At 45.3% G+C, this 14,545-nt stretch overlaps 1 non-coding gene across 1 annotated transcript; it reads left to right on the top strand.

The window, feature by feature from the left end:
* The first annotated feature begins 14,034 nt into the window (after positions 1–14,034).
* Trnag-acc (transfer RNA glycine (anticodon ACC)) lies at positions 14,035–14,105 on the top strand. The gene has a single exon. It is a non-coding gene; the product is annotated as a tRNA-Gly (tRNA).
* The last annotated feature ends 440 nt before the right edge of the window (positions 14,106–14,545 follow it).

Raw genomic sequence — 14,545 nt, forward strand, 5'->3', positions numbered from 1 at the left:
TGACCTTGTGAAACAGCTACGCTTCGTAAGTAGCGAAGCCGTGACAAATATTCGGGTAGCCTCGCAATAAACCTAAAGCCCTGACAATGTTTACTATCTTTCTGTAGCCCGTATTATCCACATTTGGGTTCTGAGAGCCACAAAATTTATCCCCACCCTTCACATCTTAGATGAGCAAAGATTCAGTTTCTGACGCATTATGTCATAAAATGGAGTCACGTACTGTAAGTACAACTGCGCGCCCGCTATAGGCAAATTAACCTTGCCATTTCTGGGGATAAATATGATTAAGGAGGAAATGTCGTATGCAGTATGTTGGCCTTCCACCGTTAGGTTATCAGTCCACAACGCGAAGCAGGACGACGTAAATCACTTGTATTGTATGACGGAGGAATTGGCGGTTATCGAAAGGAAGAGCGCACTTGATACATAGGGAGAACCAAAATTCGCCCTCATCGACTGCAAATTATCGGTAGAAAGTCGACGTCAAGAAAGGCAATTTTGCAGCACTGTAATAGCACGTACGAAAAGTAACTTCATTCAGCAGTATACACTGAGGTGTTGTACGCAGTTAATTCCATAAATTATCTGGGAGTACGCATTAGGACTGATTTAAAATGGAATGACCATATAAAATTAATCATCGGTAAAGCAGATGCCAACTGAGATTCATTGGAAGAATCCTAAGAAAATGCAGTCCGAAAACAAAGGAATTAGGTTACAGTACACTTGTTCGCCCACTGCTTGAACACTGCTCACCGGTGTGGGATCCGTACAAGGATAGGGTTGATAGAAGAGATAGAGAAGATCAAACGGAGAGCAGCGCGCTTCGTTACAGGATCATTTAGTAATCGCGAAAGTGTTACGGAGGTGATAGATAAACTCCAGTGGAAGACTGTGCAAGAGAGACGCTCTGTACCTCGGTACGGGCTTTTGTTGAAGTTTCGAGAACATACCTTCACCGAGGAGTCAAGCAGTATTTTGATCCCACGTATATCTCGCGAAGAGAGAATGAGGATAGAATCAGAGAGATTAGAGCCCACACAGAGGCATACAGACAGTCTTTCTTTCCTCGAACAATACGAGACTGGAATAGAAGGAAGAACCGAAAGAGGTACTCAAGGTACCCTCCGCCACACACCGTCAGGTGGCTTACGGAGTATGGATGTAGATGTAGAAATCGCGCCAGCTAAAAAGTCTTGTAGTCTACGAGGGGCGGTCAACAAGTAATGCAGCAGACTTTTTCTCGTCCGATTTCGGCTGGAAAAATGCTTAATTTGCTGTGGAATATCGTAGAACATTCCCGCTTGAACACCCATAGTTTCACGAAATTTAAAATGGCGTCTGTAACGGTGGTGCGTTTCAAGCAGAGAGCTGTCACTGAATCTCTTATGGCGGAAAACCAGGGCATCGCAGATACTCATAGGCGCAAGCAGTATGTCTACGGAGACCTGGCAGTAAACAAAAGCATAGTGAGTCGGTGGGCGAGGCATCTTTCATCACTGCAACAAGGTCGCTAAAACCTGGTCGATCTCCAGCGGCCGGACGCTGTGGAGGCGCTTCAGTCCGGAACTGCGTTGCTGCTACGGTCGCAGGTTCGAATCCTGCCTCGGGCATGGATGTCTGTGATGTCCTTAGCTTAGATAGGTGTAAGTAGTTCTAAGTCTAGGGGACTGATGACCTCACATGTTAAGTCCCATAGTGCTCAGAGCCATTTGAACCATTTTGATCTGCAGCGTGCCGGCCGGCCGCGCACACCTGCGAATCCTCCAGTGTTGAAAAGTGTGGACACACTCATTCGGGGACCATCCACGGATCACAGTCAGACAAATCGCTGCTCAACTGTATGTGTCTGTCTGTAGTGCTGACACATTCGTCCACCAGGTGGAGTACTTAAAGGCGTATGCCCGCTGGTCTCCTCGCCGTCTAACAGAAGACAGCAAAGAGAAATTCCTTGCGCGTTACGACGCTGATTATGACAATTTTTGTCGAACATCGTCACAGGCGATGAAACATTGTTTCATCACTTCGAACCGCAAACAAAACAGCTGGTTAAAATGGCTCTGAGCACTATCGGACTTAACATCTGAGGTCATCAGTCCCCTAGAACTTTGAACTACTTAAAGCTAACTAACCTAAGGACATCACACAAATCCATGCCCGAGGCAGGATTCGAACCTGCGACCGTAGCAGTTGCGCGTTTCTGGACTGAAGAGCCTAGAACCGCTCGACCACAGCGGCCGGCTCTCCTCCGAAGAAGAAGTTCAAAGCCGCACCCTTGAAAGGTAAAGCCATGGCGACGATCAACTCCGAAGTGTATTGTGCTACCTTCAGGAAATTGAAGAAACGACTTCAGCGTGTTCGTCGCCACAAAAATGCAAACCAACTTTTCCGTCTCCTTGAGAACTCAAGGCCCCACACAAGTCTGCACACCCGAGAGCATCTCTGTTAACTTGATTGGAATGTTCTTCCTCATCCACATTACAGCCCGGATTTCTCACCTTCAGACCTCCATCTGTTTGGTTCAATGAAGGTTGCAGTCCGCGGGAAGCAGTACGTGGATGATTGGGAGGTTATCGTTGCGGCGTCGACCAGTAGAGTAGTACAATGCTGTAATACATTCTCTCCCAGTAAGCTGGCGTAAAGCCGTCGTATTGAACGGAGATTATGTTGAAAAATATGGTTTTGTAATCAAAAGTGTGTGGAATAATATGGTGTATTGGAATCCTGAATTAAACCAAACTGCTTTCAGAATAAAAAGTGTTGCATTACTTACTGAACTTCCCACGTAACTGACTGCTGTGGTCCGCAGCTCGTGGTCGTGCGGTAGCGTTCTCGCTTCCCGCGCCCGGGTTCCCGGGTTCGATTCCCGGCGGGGTCAGGGATTTTCTCTGCCTCGTGATGACTGGGTGTTGTGTGATGTCCTTAGTTAGGTTTAAGTAGTTATAAGTTCTAGGGGACTGATGACCATAGATGTTAAGTCCCATAGTGCTCAGAGCCATTTGAACCATTTTTTTGACTGCTGTGGTAGAAGATGAAGGGCTTACCTTCGAGCCATATCGTCAAAGCTCACATTTTCATTCATTAATTATTACTGAAGTGTAATTCAGATCATGTTTACCGTAACAGTTGAGAACCTCTCTATGTTTAGCTATCATCACATACTCAAAAACTTCATTTTAGCACCAATTTTTGGAGCCTAACTGAGTAACGAGATAGAGCCGAATCACTTCGTGTGTCATGGGCATCGCGCCGAATAACAGCCGAGCCTTTGCTACCAAAGTCAAAATGGCTCTGAGCACTATGGGACTCAACTGCTGAGGTCATTAGTCCCCTAGAACTTAGAACTAGTTAAACCTAACTAACCTAAGGACATCACAAACATCCATGCCCGAGGCAGGATTCGAACCTGCGACCGTAGCGGTCTCGCGGTTCCAGACTGCAGCGCCTTTAACCGCACGGCCAGCTACCAAAGTCATCCTTAAGTTACGCACCGGCCAGTCGTACGAGGAGAACAGGGCAAGTTCCGCAACCAGATTTCCCAGCAACTTATCTCGGTGGAAGCGAAAATAAGCGCGCACGAGTCTCGGCCTATCCGTAGATAATCGACCGGTCTGAGAGAAAGAGACAATGTTTTCTATGTGCTTTATATACCTTCTAGCATGTACCGAATTCAGTCTAAGGGGTGGCACAGTGGCTAGCGTCAAGGCTTCATAGTTTTGCAACACATGTTCTAAACCGAATTATTGTTTTTATTTTTTTTTTCCCTTTTCATTTACCTACCCATGTCCGTAGAAGGTTACTACACGTGTGTTTCTTTTCAAGCTAGGGGATACTTGTGCGTTATGGTTCAAATGGCTCTGAACACTATGGGACTTAACATCTGAGGTCATTAGTCCCCTAGAACTTAGAACTACTTAAACCTAAGTAAACTAAGGACATCACACACATCCATGCCCGAGGCAGGATTCGAACCTGCGAACGTAGCGGTCGCGCGGTTCCAGACTGAAGCGCCTAGAACCGCTCGGTCACACCGGACGGCACTTGTACATTACATTAATTGTAAAATTACAACTGGGTTTCGCAATAAGTTTCATACATTTACTACGTAATATAAGTGTGTATGATCAATTGCTGTTTGTTCGCTTTGAGAACTAATTCGGGAATGATGTATTTCCCTTACTTATTCCCTTAAGAGGGCCAAAGCAGCTGGGTAGACCAGAATCGATTAAATAAAAGACCCTCCCTGCAGCTGCAGTAATAAACGGGTGTGATTGGTGGCCTAACGAAACACACTTTTCGGTAACAAGTACGCAACACCATCAATATTATTGACAAGACCCAAAACAGAAATTTCACTAGAAACAATATCAAATGCTTTTCATACGTCCATTGCTTTACATATTCGTGTAGTAATTTCCTACGTACATGCGTAGATATATAAAAAAATAAAAAATTGAATGGAAACAATAATCGGCCTTCGAACACTGGGTCCAAAGCTGCAAAGAAGCGACGCTAGCCACTGTCACCACTTCGGCTGACCTAATTATGTGCTGAAAAGCACATGAAGCACCTCGAACACTTCCTCAGTCGTTTTCTCAGAAACTATCGAGTGTCCACTGATAAGGCGAGACACGTGATCGTTTATTTTGACCCCTCTTCCCCAGAGCGAAGTTTCTGGGAGATCAGATTATGGCACTTTCCGCGTTCTCCTTGTTAGTGGAGGGGCTGAACCGTACAGTTGCCAAAACTGAGACTCTGCGAGAAAGGCAGAATGAAATTGTGCTTCGGAAGGGTAATTTGATTTATGAAATAATTGCCAAATTTTTAATATGTTTAACGATGTACAAGGTTTAGATTTGTAAATAATTTGGATGATTAGTTACTTCACGTGTGAATTTTGCAGGCGTTTGTTTTAATACGGAATTTCTGTGAGCAGTATTCGGCTGTAGCTGATGCAGTATGTGGGACAAAAAGCCGATGTATTCTCAATAATCTTCTGGAGTAATGATTTTAGTAGTAATGAGACTTAGCCATTTGATTAGTAGGTCCTTTAGAGCCTCACAGCAAGGGAAGCGGACTCACGAACTATAAGTGCTGCTTTTTCCTGGGACGAAAACATCAATTTATGACGGCAGACTGGTAGACATTTTCAGAATTTAAGTGTTTTGCTTTGATGCGGCAAGACGCACTAGTCCCCTTACACGTCCTGTTACTCCAGCACAGTCGGAGACAGTTACGTTACGTGCCGCCTGTGGTAACACAGGAGGAGACCGCAGCTTCACTCGCCCTGATTACTGACTTACGTCATATACGGGAGCGACAACTGTGTATACTAATTACACTCGTGTTTAACAGCGGTGGGTCGCTGTGTCAACATCTGAGTATGCTTAGCGTGTAGACTGGAACTGTAGATGATAATATGGTAGTGACATATGTCCTTTCGGAACGTTTTACAGTTGCAACCTACAGGGACTTTATCCAGAAAAAAAAACTTCTGGAAATGCTACAGAGTACGTTGTTGCAAATAAGAAGCAACTTTGGCTTAAGCGTCATAAATATTTACTAAAATTCAGTCTCATTGTTCGAAATGCACCGTATTAAATCTACTGTAACGTACTCTGATGTGACAGAAGTCATGCGATAGGGATATGCACGCTTATAGAGGGCGTTAGTATCGCGTAGACAATGTATAAACGAGCAGTACATTGGCGGAGCTGTCGTTTGCACTCAGTTGATTCGTGTGAGAAGGTGTCGGACGTTATATGGCAACAGAACGGGAATTAACAGGCTTTGAACGCAGAACGCTAGTTGGAGCTAGACGGATGGGACATTTCATTTCGGAAATCGTTAGGGAATTCAATATTCCGAGATCCACAGTGTCAGTAGTGTGTCGATAATATCCAGTTTCAGACGTTACCTCTCACCACGGACAACGCAGTGGTCAATGGCCTTCACTTAACGACCGAGACCAGCGTCGTTTGCGTAGAATTATCAGCGTAGTTCGGCATTAATGGGCTATGACAGCAGACGACCCAGGCTATTACCTTTTCTAACAGCACGACATCACCTGCAGCGCCTCTCCTGGGCTCTTGACCATATTGACTGGGTCCTAGACTATTGGAAAACCGTGTCCTAGTCAGATGAGTGCTGATTTCGGTTGGTAAGAGTTGATGGCAGGGTTCGACTCCACGAAGCCATGGACCCAAGTTTCATCAACACACTATGCAAGCTGATGGTGGCTCCATAATGGTGTTGGCTGTGTTCACGTGAAATGGACTGGCTCCTCATGTCCAACTGAATTGATTATTGGCTGGAAATGGTTATGTTCGGCTTCTTGGAGACCATTTGCAGGCAATCATGGACTTCATGACAGTGCGCCATATCACCCGTCCACAATTGATTATTGGCTGGAAATGGTTATGTTCGGCTTCTTGGAGACCATTTGCAGCCAATCATGGACTTTATGACAGTGCGCCATATCACCCGTCCACAATCATACACGATTCGTTTGAAGAACATTCTGGACAATTCGAGCGAATGATCTGGCCACCCAAATTGCCCGTTGTGAATCACATCGAAGACACAATCTAGAGATAGGTTCATCACAAAATCCTGCATTGGTAACACTTCCGAAATTGTTGACGGCTATAGTGGCAGCCTGGCTCAATATTTATGCTGGGGACTTCCAACGACTTGTTGAGTCCATTCTACGTCGAGGTGGTACACTATACCAGACAACAGGATCTCCGACATATTAGGAGGTATCGCATGACTTTTGTAACCTCAAAGTATGGATATGCAGGAGAAAAGCAGTTCCAGAGTATGCATGTTCCCCGGATGTTATTCCTTTTCCTTTGTTATGCCATCTGTGGCGCCACGCAAAGCAAGTAGTTTATGCAGCAGACGTTCCTAACACAGGGACGCTTCATCAAAACGTCGCCCAAACCTGTGAAACCAATCGACACCGCCCGCAGGTGCTTGAAAGTATGTGGTAGCCGGTGATCCGAGCACTGCATGCGTGTGCAGGAGTTATATCCTTAACCTTTGTAACGAATTTCTGGCTTGATAAGTTTGTAAAATGTTTTGTTCCCTTTTCTGGTTGGGGAATTCCTTTATGAAGTTTGTAAAGATATTCCTGATCCACCATGCATAACGTTTACAATATTTCGTGCTTTTAAGAGAGAAAGTATATTTAGATTGAGAAATTGTTTTATATAGCTTTCTTTATAGTGTATTGGAAATGTATCCGAAAGCACTCCCCCCATGGACAGAGAGTAAATTTTAGAAACCTCTCTGTTGTCGAAGAGCCCGTGCCATCATTTCATAGAAAAACAAAGGAAATTAGTTGACAAACGAAATGAGTATTAACGGTAATGACTGTTCCAAATTGCTGTGACTATGATTATCTACCCGCGAACTGATTTGTTATTATTTTGGAGGTGTGTTGACAAATAACAAGTGATGCCAATGTAAATAAGCAGATGAACAAATGCTTCCTGGCTCGATCCTCTTCTTATAAACCAGAACAATCCGTAGCATAGACCAATCGTAATTGTGATTAGCCCTATTTCTGAAACATGTTTATGGGCCTAACAGTCTATGATGAACAAGAAAATTCAAGGATACTTCCATTCAGGCAGCTGACAACCCACACCTACATTTATTCTTGTACATGGCCAGACCTGTTGAGCAGAGCACATTCTGCACCAACACAGTTAATTTCCCTATCTATTACATTTACTGATGACACCCCGCTTCCTCTATTTAACCTGTGACGTCATTAAACCGGATGTAAGAGGGCGTGCTGAAAACTAATGTCCACGAAATATTTATTGTGTTCTCAGAATCGGTTGAGGTATTAGATGCCATGTATATTACTCGGTCGACTTCCCCTCTGCCTCTATAGGCTTCCGAATTGTTGCATGTAACATGGCGGTGCGTAACGTAACGATGTCGATGCGTGAGAGTCCTTCAGAAAACTCAGAGCAAGAATTCGAAGATTTCGTCCACACGTGGAGCATCCTCTCCTTCATCACGACAATGTGAGTCAACACATGAGCGCTGCGACTTCTACAACAATCCGACACCTTGGGTTCACTGTTAGCGATCATCCTCCATACTCTCCAAACTTGGCCCCTTCCGATTTTCTTCTATTTCCAAAACTCAGTTAACACATTCGAGGACGTCATTTTGATAGTGATGAGGCGGTGCAAAACTGGTTCAAACGACTCTGAGCACTATGGGACTTAACTGCTGAGGTCATCAGTCCCCTAGAACTTAGAACTACTTAAACCTAACTAACCTAAGGACATTACACACATCCATGCCCGAGGGAGGATTCGAACCTGCGACCGTAGCGATCGCGCTGTTCCAGACTGTAGCGCCTAGAACCGCTCGGCCTCTCCGGCCGGCTGAGGCGGTGCAAACAGAGTCAAAAAACTCCAAAATTTTACAGAGACGGTGTCAACAAACTGGTCCCTCGTTGGAAAAAATATGTTCGTAGTCAGGATGACTATGTTGACAAATAAATATGTAGATATGAAGACTAAGGATGTAGAATGTTAATAAGCTTGGTTTCTTTAAAAAGCTTTACGAAATATCACATAAATTCCGAGGCGTAACTGTTCAGCTCGGCCTCGTACGTCAGAAATTTGTTCTTTGACGCGTCCCAGAATTCTTAGTCATCTGCCATTTTATCGGAATTTCGCAATATATCCTGCCACCGCCATTTTTCTGTATGTTTGAAAGATTTGGGTTTAATATCTGATGACAACAAAGTCTCTTGGGACGAAACACGAGCTCCTCGAAATTGGTGGAGGGGGGGGGGGGGAGGTAGGAGAATAGGGTAGTGTACCTTCTGTGTCCATTTCAATTAACAGTTCCAGCATTTGTCTCAACCGATGTAAAGAAACCTCAGGAAACATGAATCTCTGTAGCCGAACGAGTTTTAAACAACTGTCCTACCGAATTCCTATCCGTTGTGCTAACCACTGCACCATATCGCTCGCTCTTTCTGTATGCACAGTAGTGGAAAATGAACAATGGACGCCTCTAAAGACGTGACGTAGAAACAGCATATTTGTATGGAGCAGTGAGGGAGAGAAGTAAAGAAAATATTCCAAGTGTACTGCTGTGGGGGTAGTAGCAAGCACGTCCTGATCATGAAAGCTGTGCCAATAAAAAGTGTATCTGACTCGCTGAAAGAGTGACTTGCTGTTTCGATCATAGTATCAGTGGAACATTAAATCTTTTAATGCAGCCATTGCGGTGAATGGGATCATAATTTGAGTTAATTTCAGAGAGGTCATATTGTTGCCTCGGGAGAAGCTGGATGGGCCTTTCCGGAGAAGCGTTCAACATGTTGGACATTTTGTGGCAGCAGTGTATTAGCGGTGATGTTGTTGATCCTAGGAAGCTATTCTTTCTAGTCGTCCTAGGTTCAGGTGGCATCTGTATGCAGATTGATGCTTGTATCGCACCCATTGCCGATTGAAATTTCTCAGCGCAAATTACAGCCAGTGTGTCAATAGGACTATCACGAATCTTTTGTTGGAAGCTGCCATAAGTAACGGAGCCAGTCACCACACCGGGCCCCCCTCACACTTCATCGTACATCCCACATCCGGTGGTGCAGAGGATGGTGCTTCTGCAGGAACGATTTGTGTAAAATTCTGTTTTTGAATGAGGACGAATTCTGCATTGGCGTCTCTGATGATTATTTTATAATGTTGTATCGTCTACGATCGCGGTAGCTACCAGTGTATATTAGGCGCAGACATAAAAAATCAATTCCGCGCATCAAAATGTGGGAACCACAGCCAGCAATGGCTCTATACCTCTGCTGTTTCGGAATCTAAACAGTGCAGGATACATCTCGATCATCGTTAAGTGCAATTTGTGGTTTATTTAACGAGATCCCAAAGTTGTCCGCTGCCACGTACCCTCCCTTTGCCAGCAAGTTCTCACAATTTCTTATAATCATACATTACATCCAACCTGTACGGCAGGTGAATAAAACTTGTCTTCTCAGACCATTACTGCAGCCTGTTCGAAATATGAACTAATCAGACCTGTGTATAGTCCAATGCACTGTGCAAATGCCATTTCTTACTTTGCTGAAACTCGTATAGCTTGGGCGTCCCTGATTCGACTCTAATGCAGGCTACACATTTAACTCTATTATCGTTTCCTCGTGTTGTGGTTTTCGATCTGCCAGAGCTTGGTGAAATTTGTACTTGCAAACCGTACAGACATGAAAAAAGATGTCTATCAGGCTTACGAAGTTTCAGTCGTTATACTGCAATGTAAAATATAATTTTCCGATTTTCGTTACTTACTTTCGGTTAACTTCCTCAGTGGAATGAACAGAAATGACCATATTACACACGTTTCATGGCCGTGGGTCACTACTTTCGCTTCTGTCGATCCGTCATTCCGTAAATATGTATTTAGTATGCTATGGGGCAATTTTGAATAATATGAGAGGCTTTCTGAACGCCAAGAAGCTGGGGTTAAAACCGCATGAGGCTATCTGCAGTCTTATAAGAACGCGAACGTGAATGCTGACCATTAAAATTATAACTCCAGGAAGGACAGCAAGTAACGAAATTTTACTTATTGTATATATACAGTATAGTAGGAAGTACACACGATAAAATTTTTAGGTGATCTGTGGTGTATTAAGAGCGCGAAATTTAGTACACATACCCGCCACCTCGGGCAGCAATAATGCCTCTAACCCAACTCAGCGGCCGGCCGCTGTGGCCGAGCAGTTATAGGTGCTACCAGTCAGGAACCACGCGACTGCTACGGTTGCAGGTTCGAATCCTGCCTCGGGCATGGATGTGTGTGATGTCCTTAGGGTAGTTAGGGTTAAGTAGTTCTAAGTCTAGGGGACTGATGACCTCAGATGTTAAGTCCCGTAATGCTTAGAGCCATATTTGAACCCAACTGAGCTTCGAGTGGAACTAACTTTTGATGGCAACTATGAGAAAGTCATTTCATGCTGCTTCAGACAGAGTTCAAAAATGCTCAAATGTGTGTGAAATCTTATGGGACTCAACTGCTAAGGTCATCAGTCCCTATGCTTACACACTACTTAACCTAAATTATCCTAAGGACAAACACACACACACCCATGCCCGAGGGAGGAGTCGAACCTCCGCCAGGACCAGCCACACAGTCCATGACTGCAGCGCCTTAGACCGCTCAGACAGAGTTCATCAACTACATTGGCTGGTGCTTGTCGGTGTGCCATACTCTCGGCAACCCGTGACCAGATGTTGCAAGTGGTTAAGAGGTCTATGGCCGACCCCAGGGGTTGTGTGGGTGGCTGCATTGTCAAGAGGCGGAATGATAGGCCGATGAGACCCAGAAAAGAAACGGCTGTCAAAATTAACACTTCATTTTCAACTTATACATTGGTTCTGCGGCGTGGTGTGGAGGCGTCCACGCCCCTGCCCCACAGCAGTGGGCCTGTTCTCGGTCACCCGACCGCTAGCGTCCATCCAGCTGTCTGCAACACGCTTTGCAGGCCCACGGCAGTGTTGCTCGAGCCAAAGCACCCACGTCAGCGTCACGTACAGGAACCTTGCAGAAGTAGCATCTCTTCGATGAATCGCCGCACCCAGGCGGCCAAGGCAAGCGGCAATAGGCGCGCCCACCACATTGTCGGAACGGACTGCTGTGTCTGGGGTGCGATTAGCTGCCTCCTGGCCGGAGTCTGGCTGTTGCTGGAGTGGACTGCCAAGATCGCTCTGGCACCAAGTTCAGCGAGCAGAATTAGTCCGGCGACTCGACCCACGGCTATGTCTGGCGACACTACATCTACATGGACACTCTGCAAATCATATTTAAGTGAAACATCCTGGCAGATTAAAGCTGTGTGCCGGACCCAGACTCGAACTCGAGACCTTTGCCTTTCTCGGGTAAGTGCTCTACCAACTGAGCCACCCAAGCACGACTCACGCCCAGTCCTCACAACTTTACTTCTTCCAGTACCTCGTCTCCTACCTTCCAAACTTTATAGAAGCCCTCCTGCGAACCTTCCAGAACTAGCACTCCTGAAAGAAAGGATATTGCGGAGACATAGCTTAGCCACAGCCTTGGGGATGTTTCCAGAATGAGATTTTCACTTTCCAGCGGAGTGTGCGCTGATATGAAACGTCCTGGCAGATTAAAACTGTGTGCCGGACCGAGACTCCAACTCGAGACCTTTGCCTTTCGCGAGCAAGTGCTCTACCAACTGAGCCACCCAAGCACGACTCACGCCCCGTCCTCACAATATTTACTTCTACCAGTACCTCGTCTCCTACCTTCCAAACTTTATAGAAGCCCTCCTGCGAACCTTGCAGAACTAGCACTCCTGAAAGAAAGGATATTGCGGAGACATAGCTTAGCCGCAACCTTGGCGATGTTTCCAGAATGAGATTTTCACTTTCCCGCGGAGTGCGCGCTGATATGAAACGTCCTGGCAGATTAAAACTGTGTGCCGGACCGAGACTCGAACTCGGGACCTTTGCCTTTCGCGGGCAAGTGCTCTACCAACTGAGCAACCCAAGCACGACTCAAGCCTGGCAGAGGGTTCATCGAACTACCTTCACAATAATCATTCATTATTCCAATCTCGTTTAGCGCGCGGAACAAACGAACACCTATATCTTTCCGTGCGAACTCTGATTTCCCTTATTGTATTATGATTATCGTTTCTCCCTATATGCCAGCCGCAGTGGCCGAGCGGTTCTAGGCGCTGCAGTCTGGAACCGCGCGACCGCTACGGTTGCAGGTTCAAATCCTGCCTCAGGCATGGATGTGTGTGATATTCTTAGGTTAGTTAGGTTTAAGTAGTTCTAAGTTGTAGGGGACTGATGACCTCAGATGTTAAGTCCCATACTGCTCAGAGCCATTCTCCCTATATAGGTCTGCGTAGCAAAATACTTTCGCATTCGGAGGAGAAAATTGGTGACTGAAGATTCCACAGCAACGAAAAACGCCTTTCTTTTAATGGCGTCCATCCCAAATACTGTATCATGTCCATGACACTCTCTCCCTTATTTCGCCCTTCATTGTACTTTCTCGATGTAATCCGTCAGTACTATCTGGTAAGGATCCCACACCGCGCAGCAGTATTCTAAAAGAAGGCGGACAAGCCTATTGTAGGCAGACTTTTAACTAGATCTGTACATTTTCTAAGTGTTCTGCCAATAAAATGCAGTCTTTGGTTATTCTTCCCCACAACATTTTCTATGTGTTCCTTCCAATTTATGTTGTTTGTAACTGTAATTCCTAGGTATTTAGTTGAATTTACGGCCTTTAGATATGACTGATTTATCGTGTAGTCTCACCGTATGTAGCTGCTCTTGTATCCTGGTGGCACTGCTGGAGTGTGATTGAGTCTGCTACAAACCGACGGTTATTTATACCACACAGCAGCACACTTGGGCCAGTGAGCCACTCCTGCCCACGTACTGAGCAACACCACTGACCCCGACGATGAAGACATCGCCTTGCCTGCGCCACACATTACTGCTGCACTGGCATCTTACACTGACTGAGGCTAGCCCGTCTCGCAATAATTTCACACGCTTGTCGTCTTAACCCAAGTGTCGACACGCCGCGCTCATTCAGCTAGTGCATTGTTCCACTGCACCACTCTCAGTTTTTTCTCTTAACATGGATTCCTCGTTGTGCCTTATATTCATTCTATTTCTTTTCATAAACGTGTCTATTAGTTCTTAATTGCCACTTCCCATTGTCACATTTTGGTCTCCAGATTTTCCTGACAATTTTCCTTTGGTTCTTTTCTCTTTCACCTGGTTGTTTTCGCAGTATTTAACGAAGAACGTTCTGAAGCATAAAGGCATTCCGGTCAAATGAAAGTGTTGTAATGCTGGAGTTTTGCGTTTATGGAAATAAATTCTTCTTTGTACAGGTTTTTAGTTGATTGAAAAGCCACTTCGATTTTCTTTGGCTTTCTAAGTTAGATTCTTTGTCCAAAGGATTTTGTTGTGTTATTTCAGCTAGGTACTGTCCACCTCTGTAGCGCAGCGGTAGCGTTACTGCTTACCACGCAAAGGCCCCGGGTTCGATTCCCGGCAGGGGTTGGTTGGTTGGTTTGTGGGATTAAAGGGACCAGACTGCGATGGTCATCGGTCCCTTTTTCCAAAAAATTAAAACCGCCCAAAGAGAATAAAAAACGAACAGCAGGAAAGACGTCAGACGACACAGGACGAGAAAGACTCCGACAGAGATCAGACAAAACAAATTAAAACACACAGAGTGTGACGGTGGTTGGCCGACCAGAGAGAAAAAAAGAGGAAAAGCCAACCACCAAGAACACATTAAAAACTCAGTTTAAAATCAGAGGTTAAAAGCCAGAATCAACACTAAAAAACATAAACACTCAGATTAAACTATAAAAACCCCCTGCCCGAATAAAACGCAAAGCTAAGTCCACCATGGCAGAGTCATCTATTAAAAGGGCAGAGAGCGTGTCAGGCAGCGCAAACGTCTGCCTGAGCACAAATAAAAGTGGACAGTCCAA

Source organism: Schistocerca nitens, chromosome 3 (assembly GCF_023898315.1).
Source record: "Schistocerca nitens isolate TAMUIC-IGC-003100 chromosome 3, iqSchNite1.1, whole genome shotgun sequence".
In the NCBI taxonomy this organism is placed as follows: domain Eukaryota; kingdom Metazoa; phylum Arthropoda; class Insecta; order Orthoptera; family Acrididae; genus Schistocerca; species Schistocerca nitens.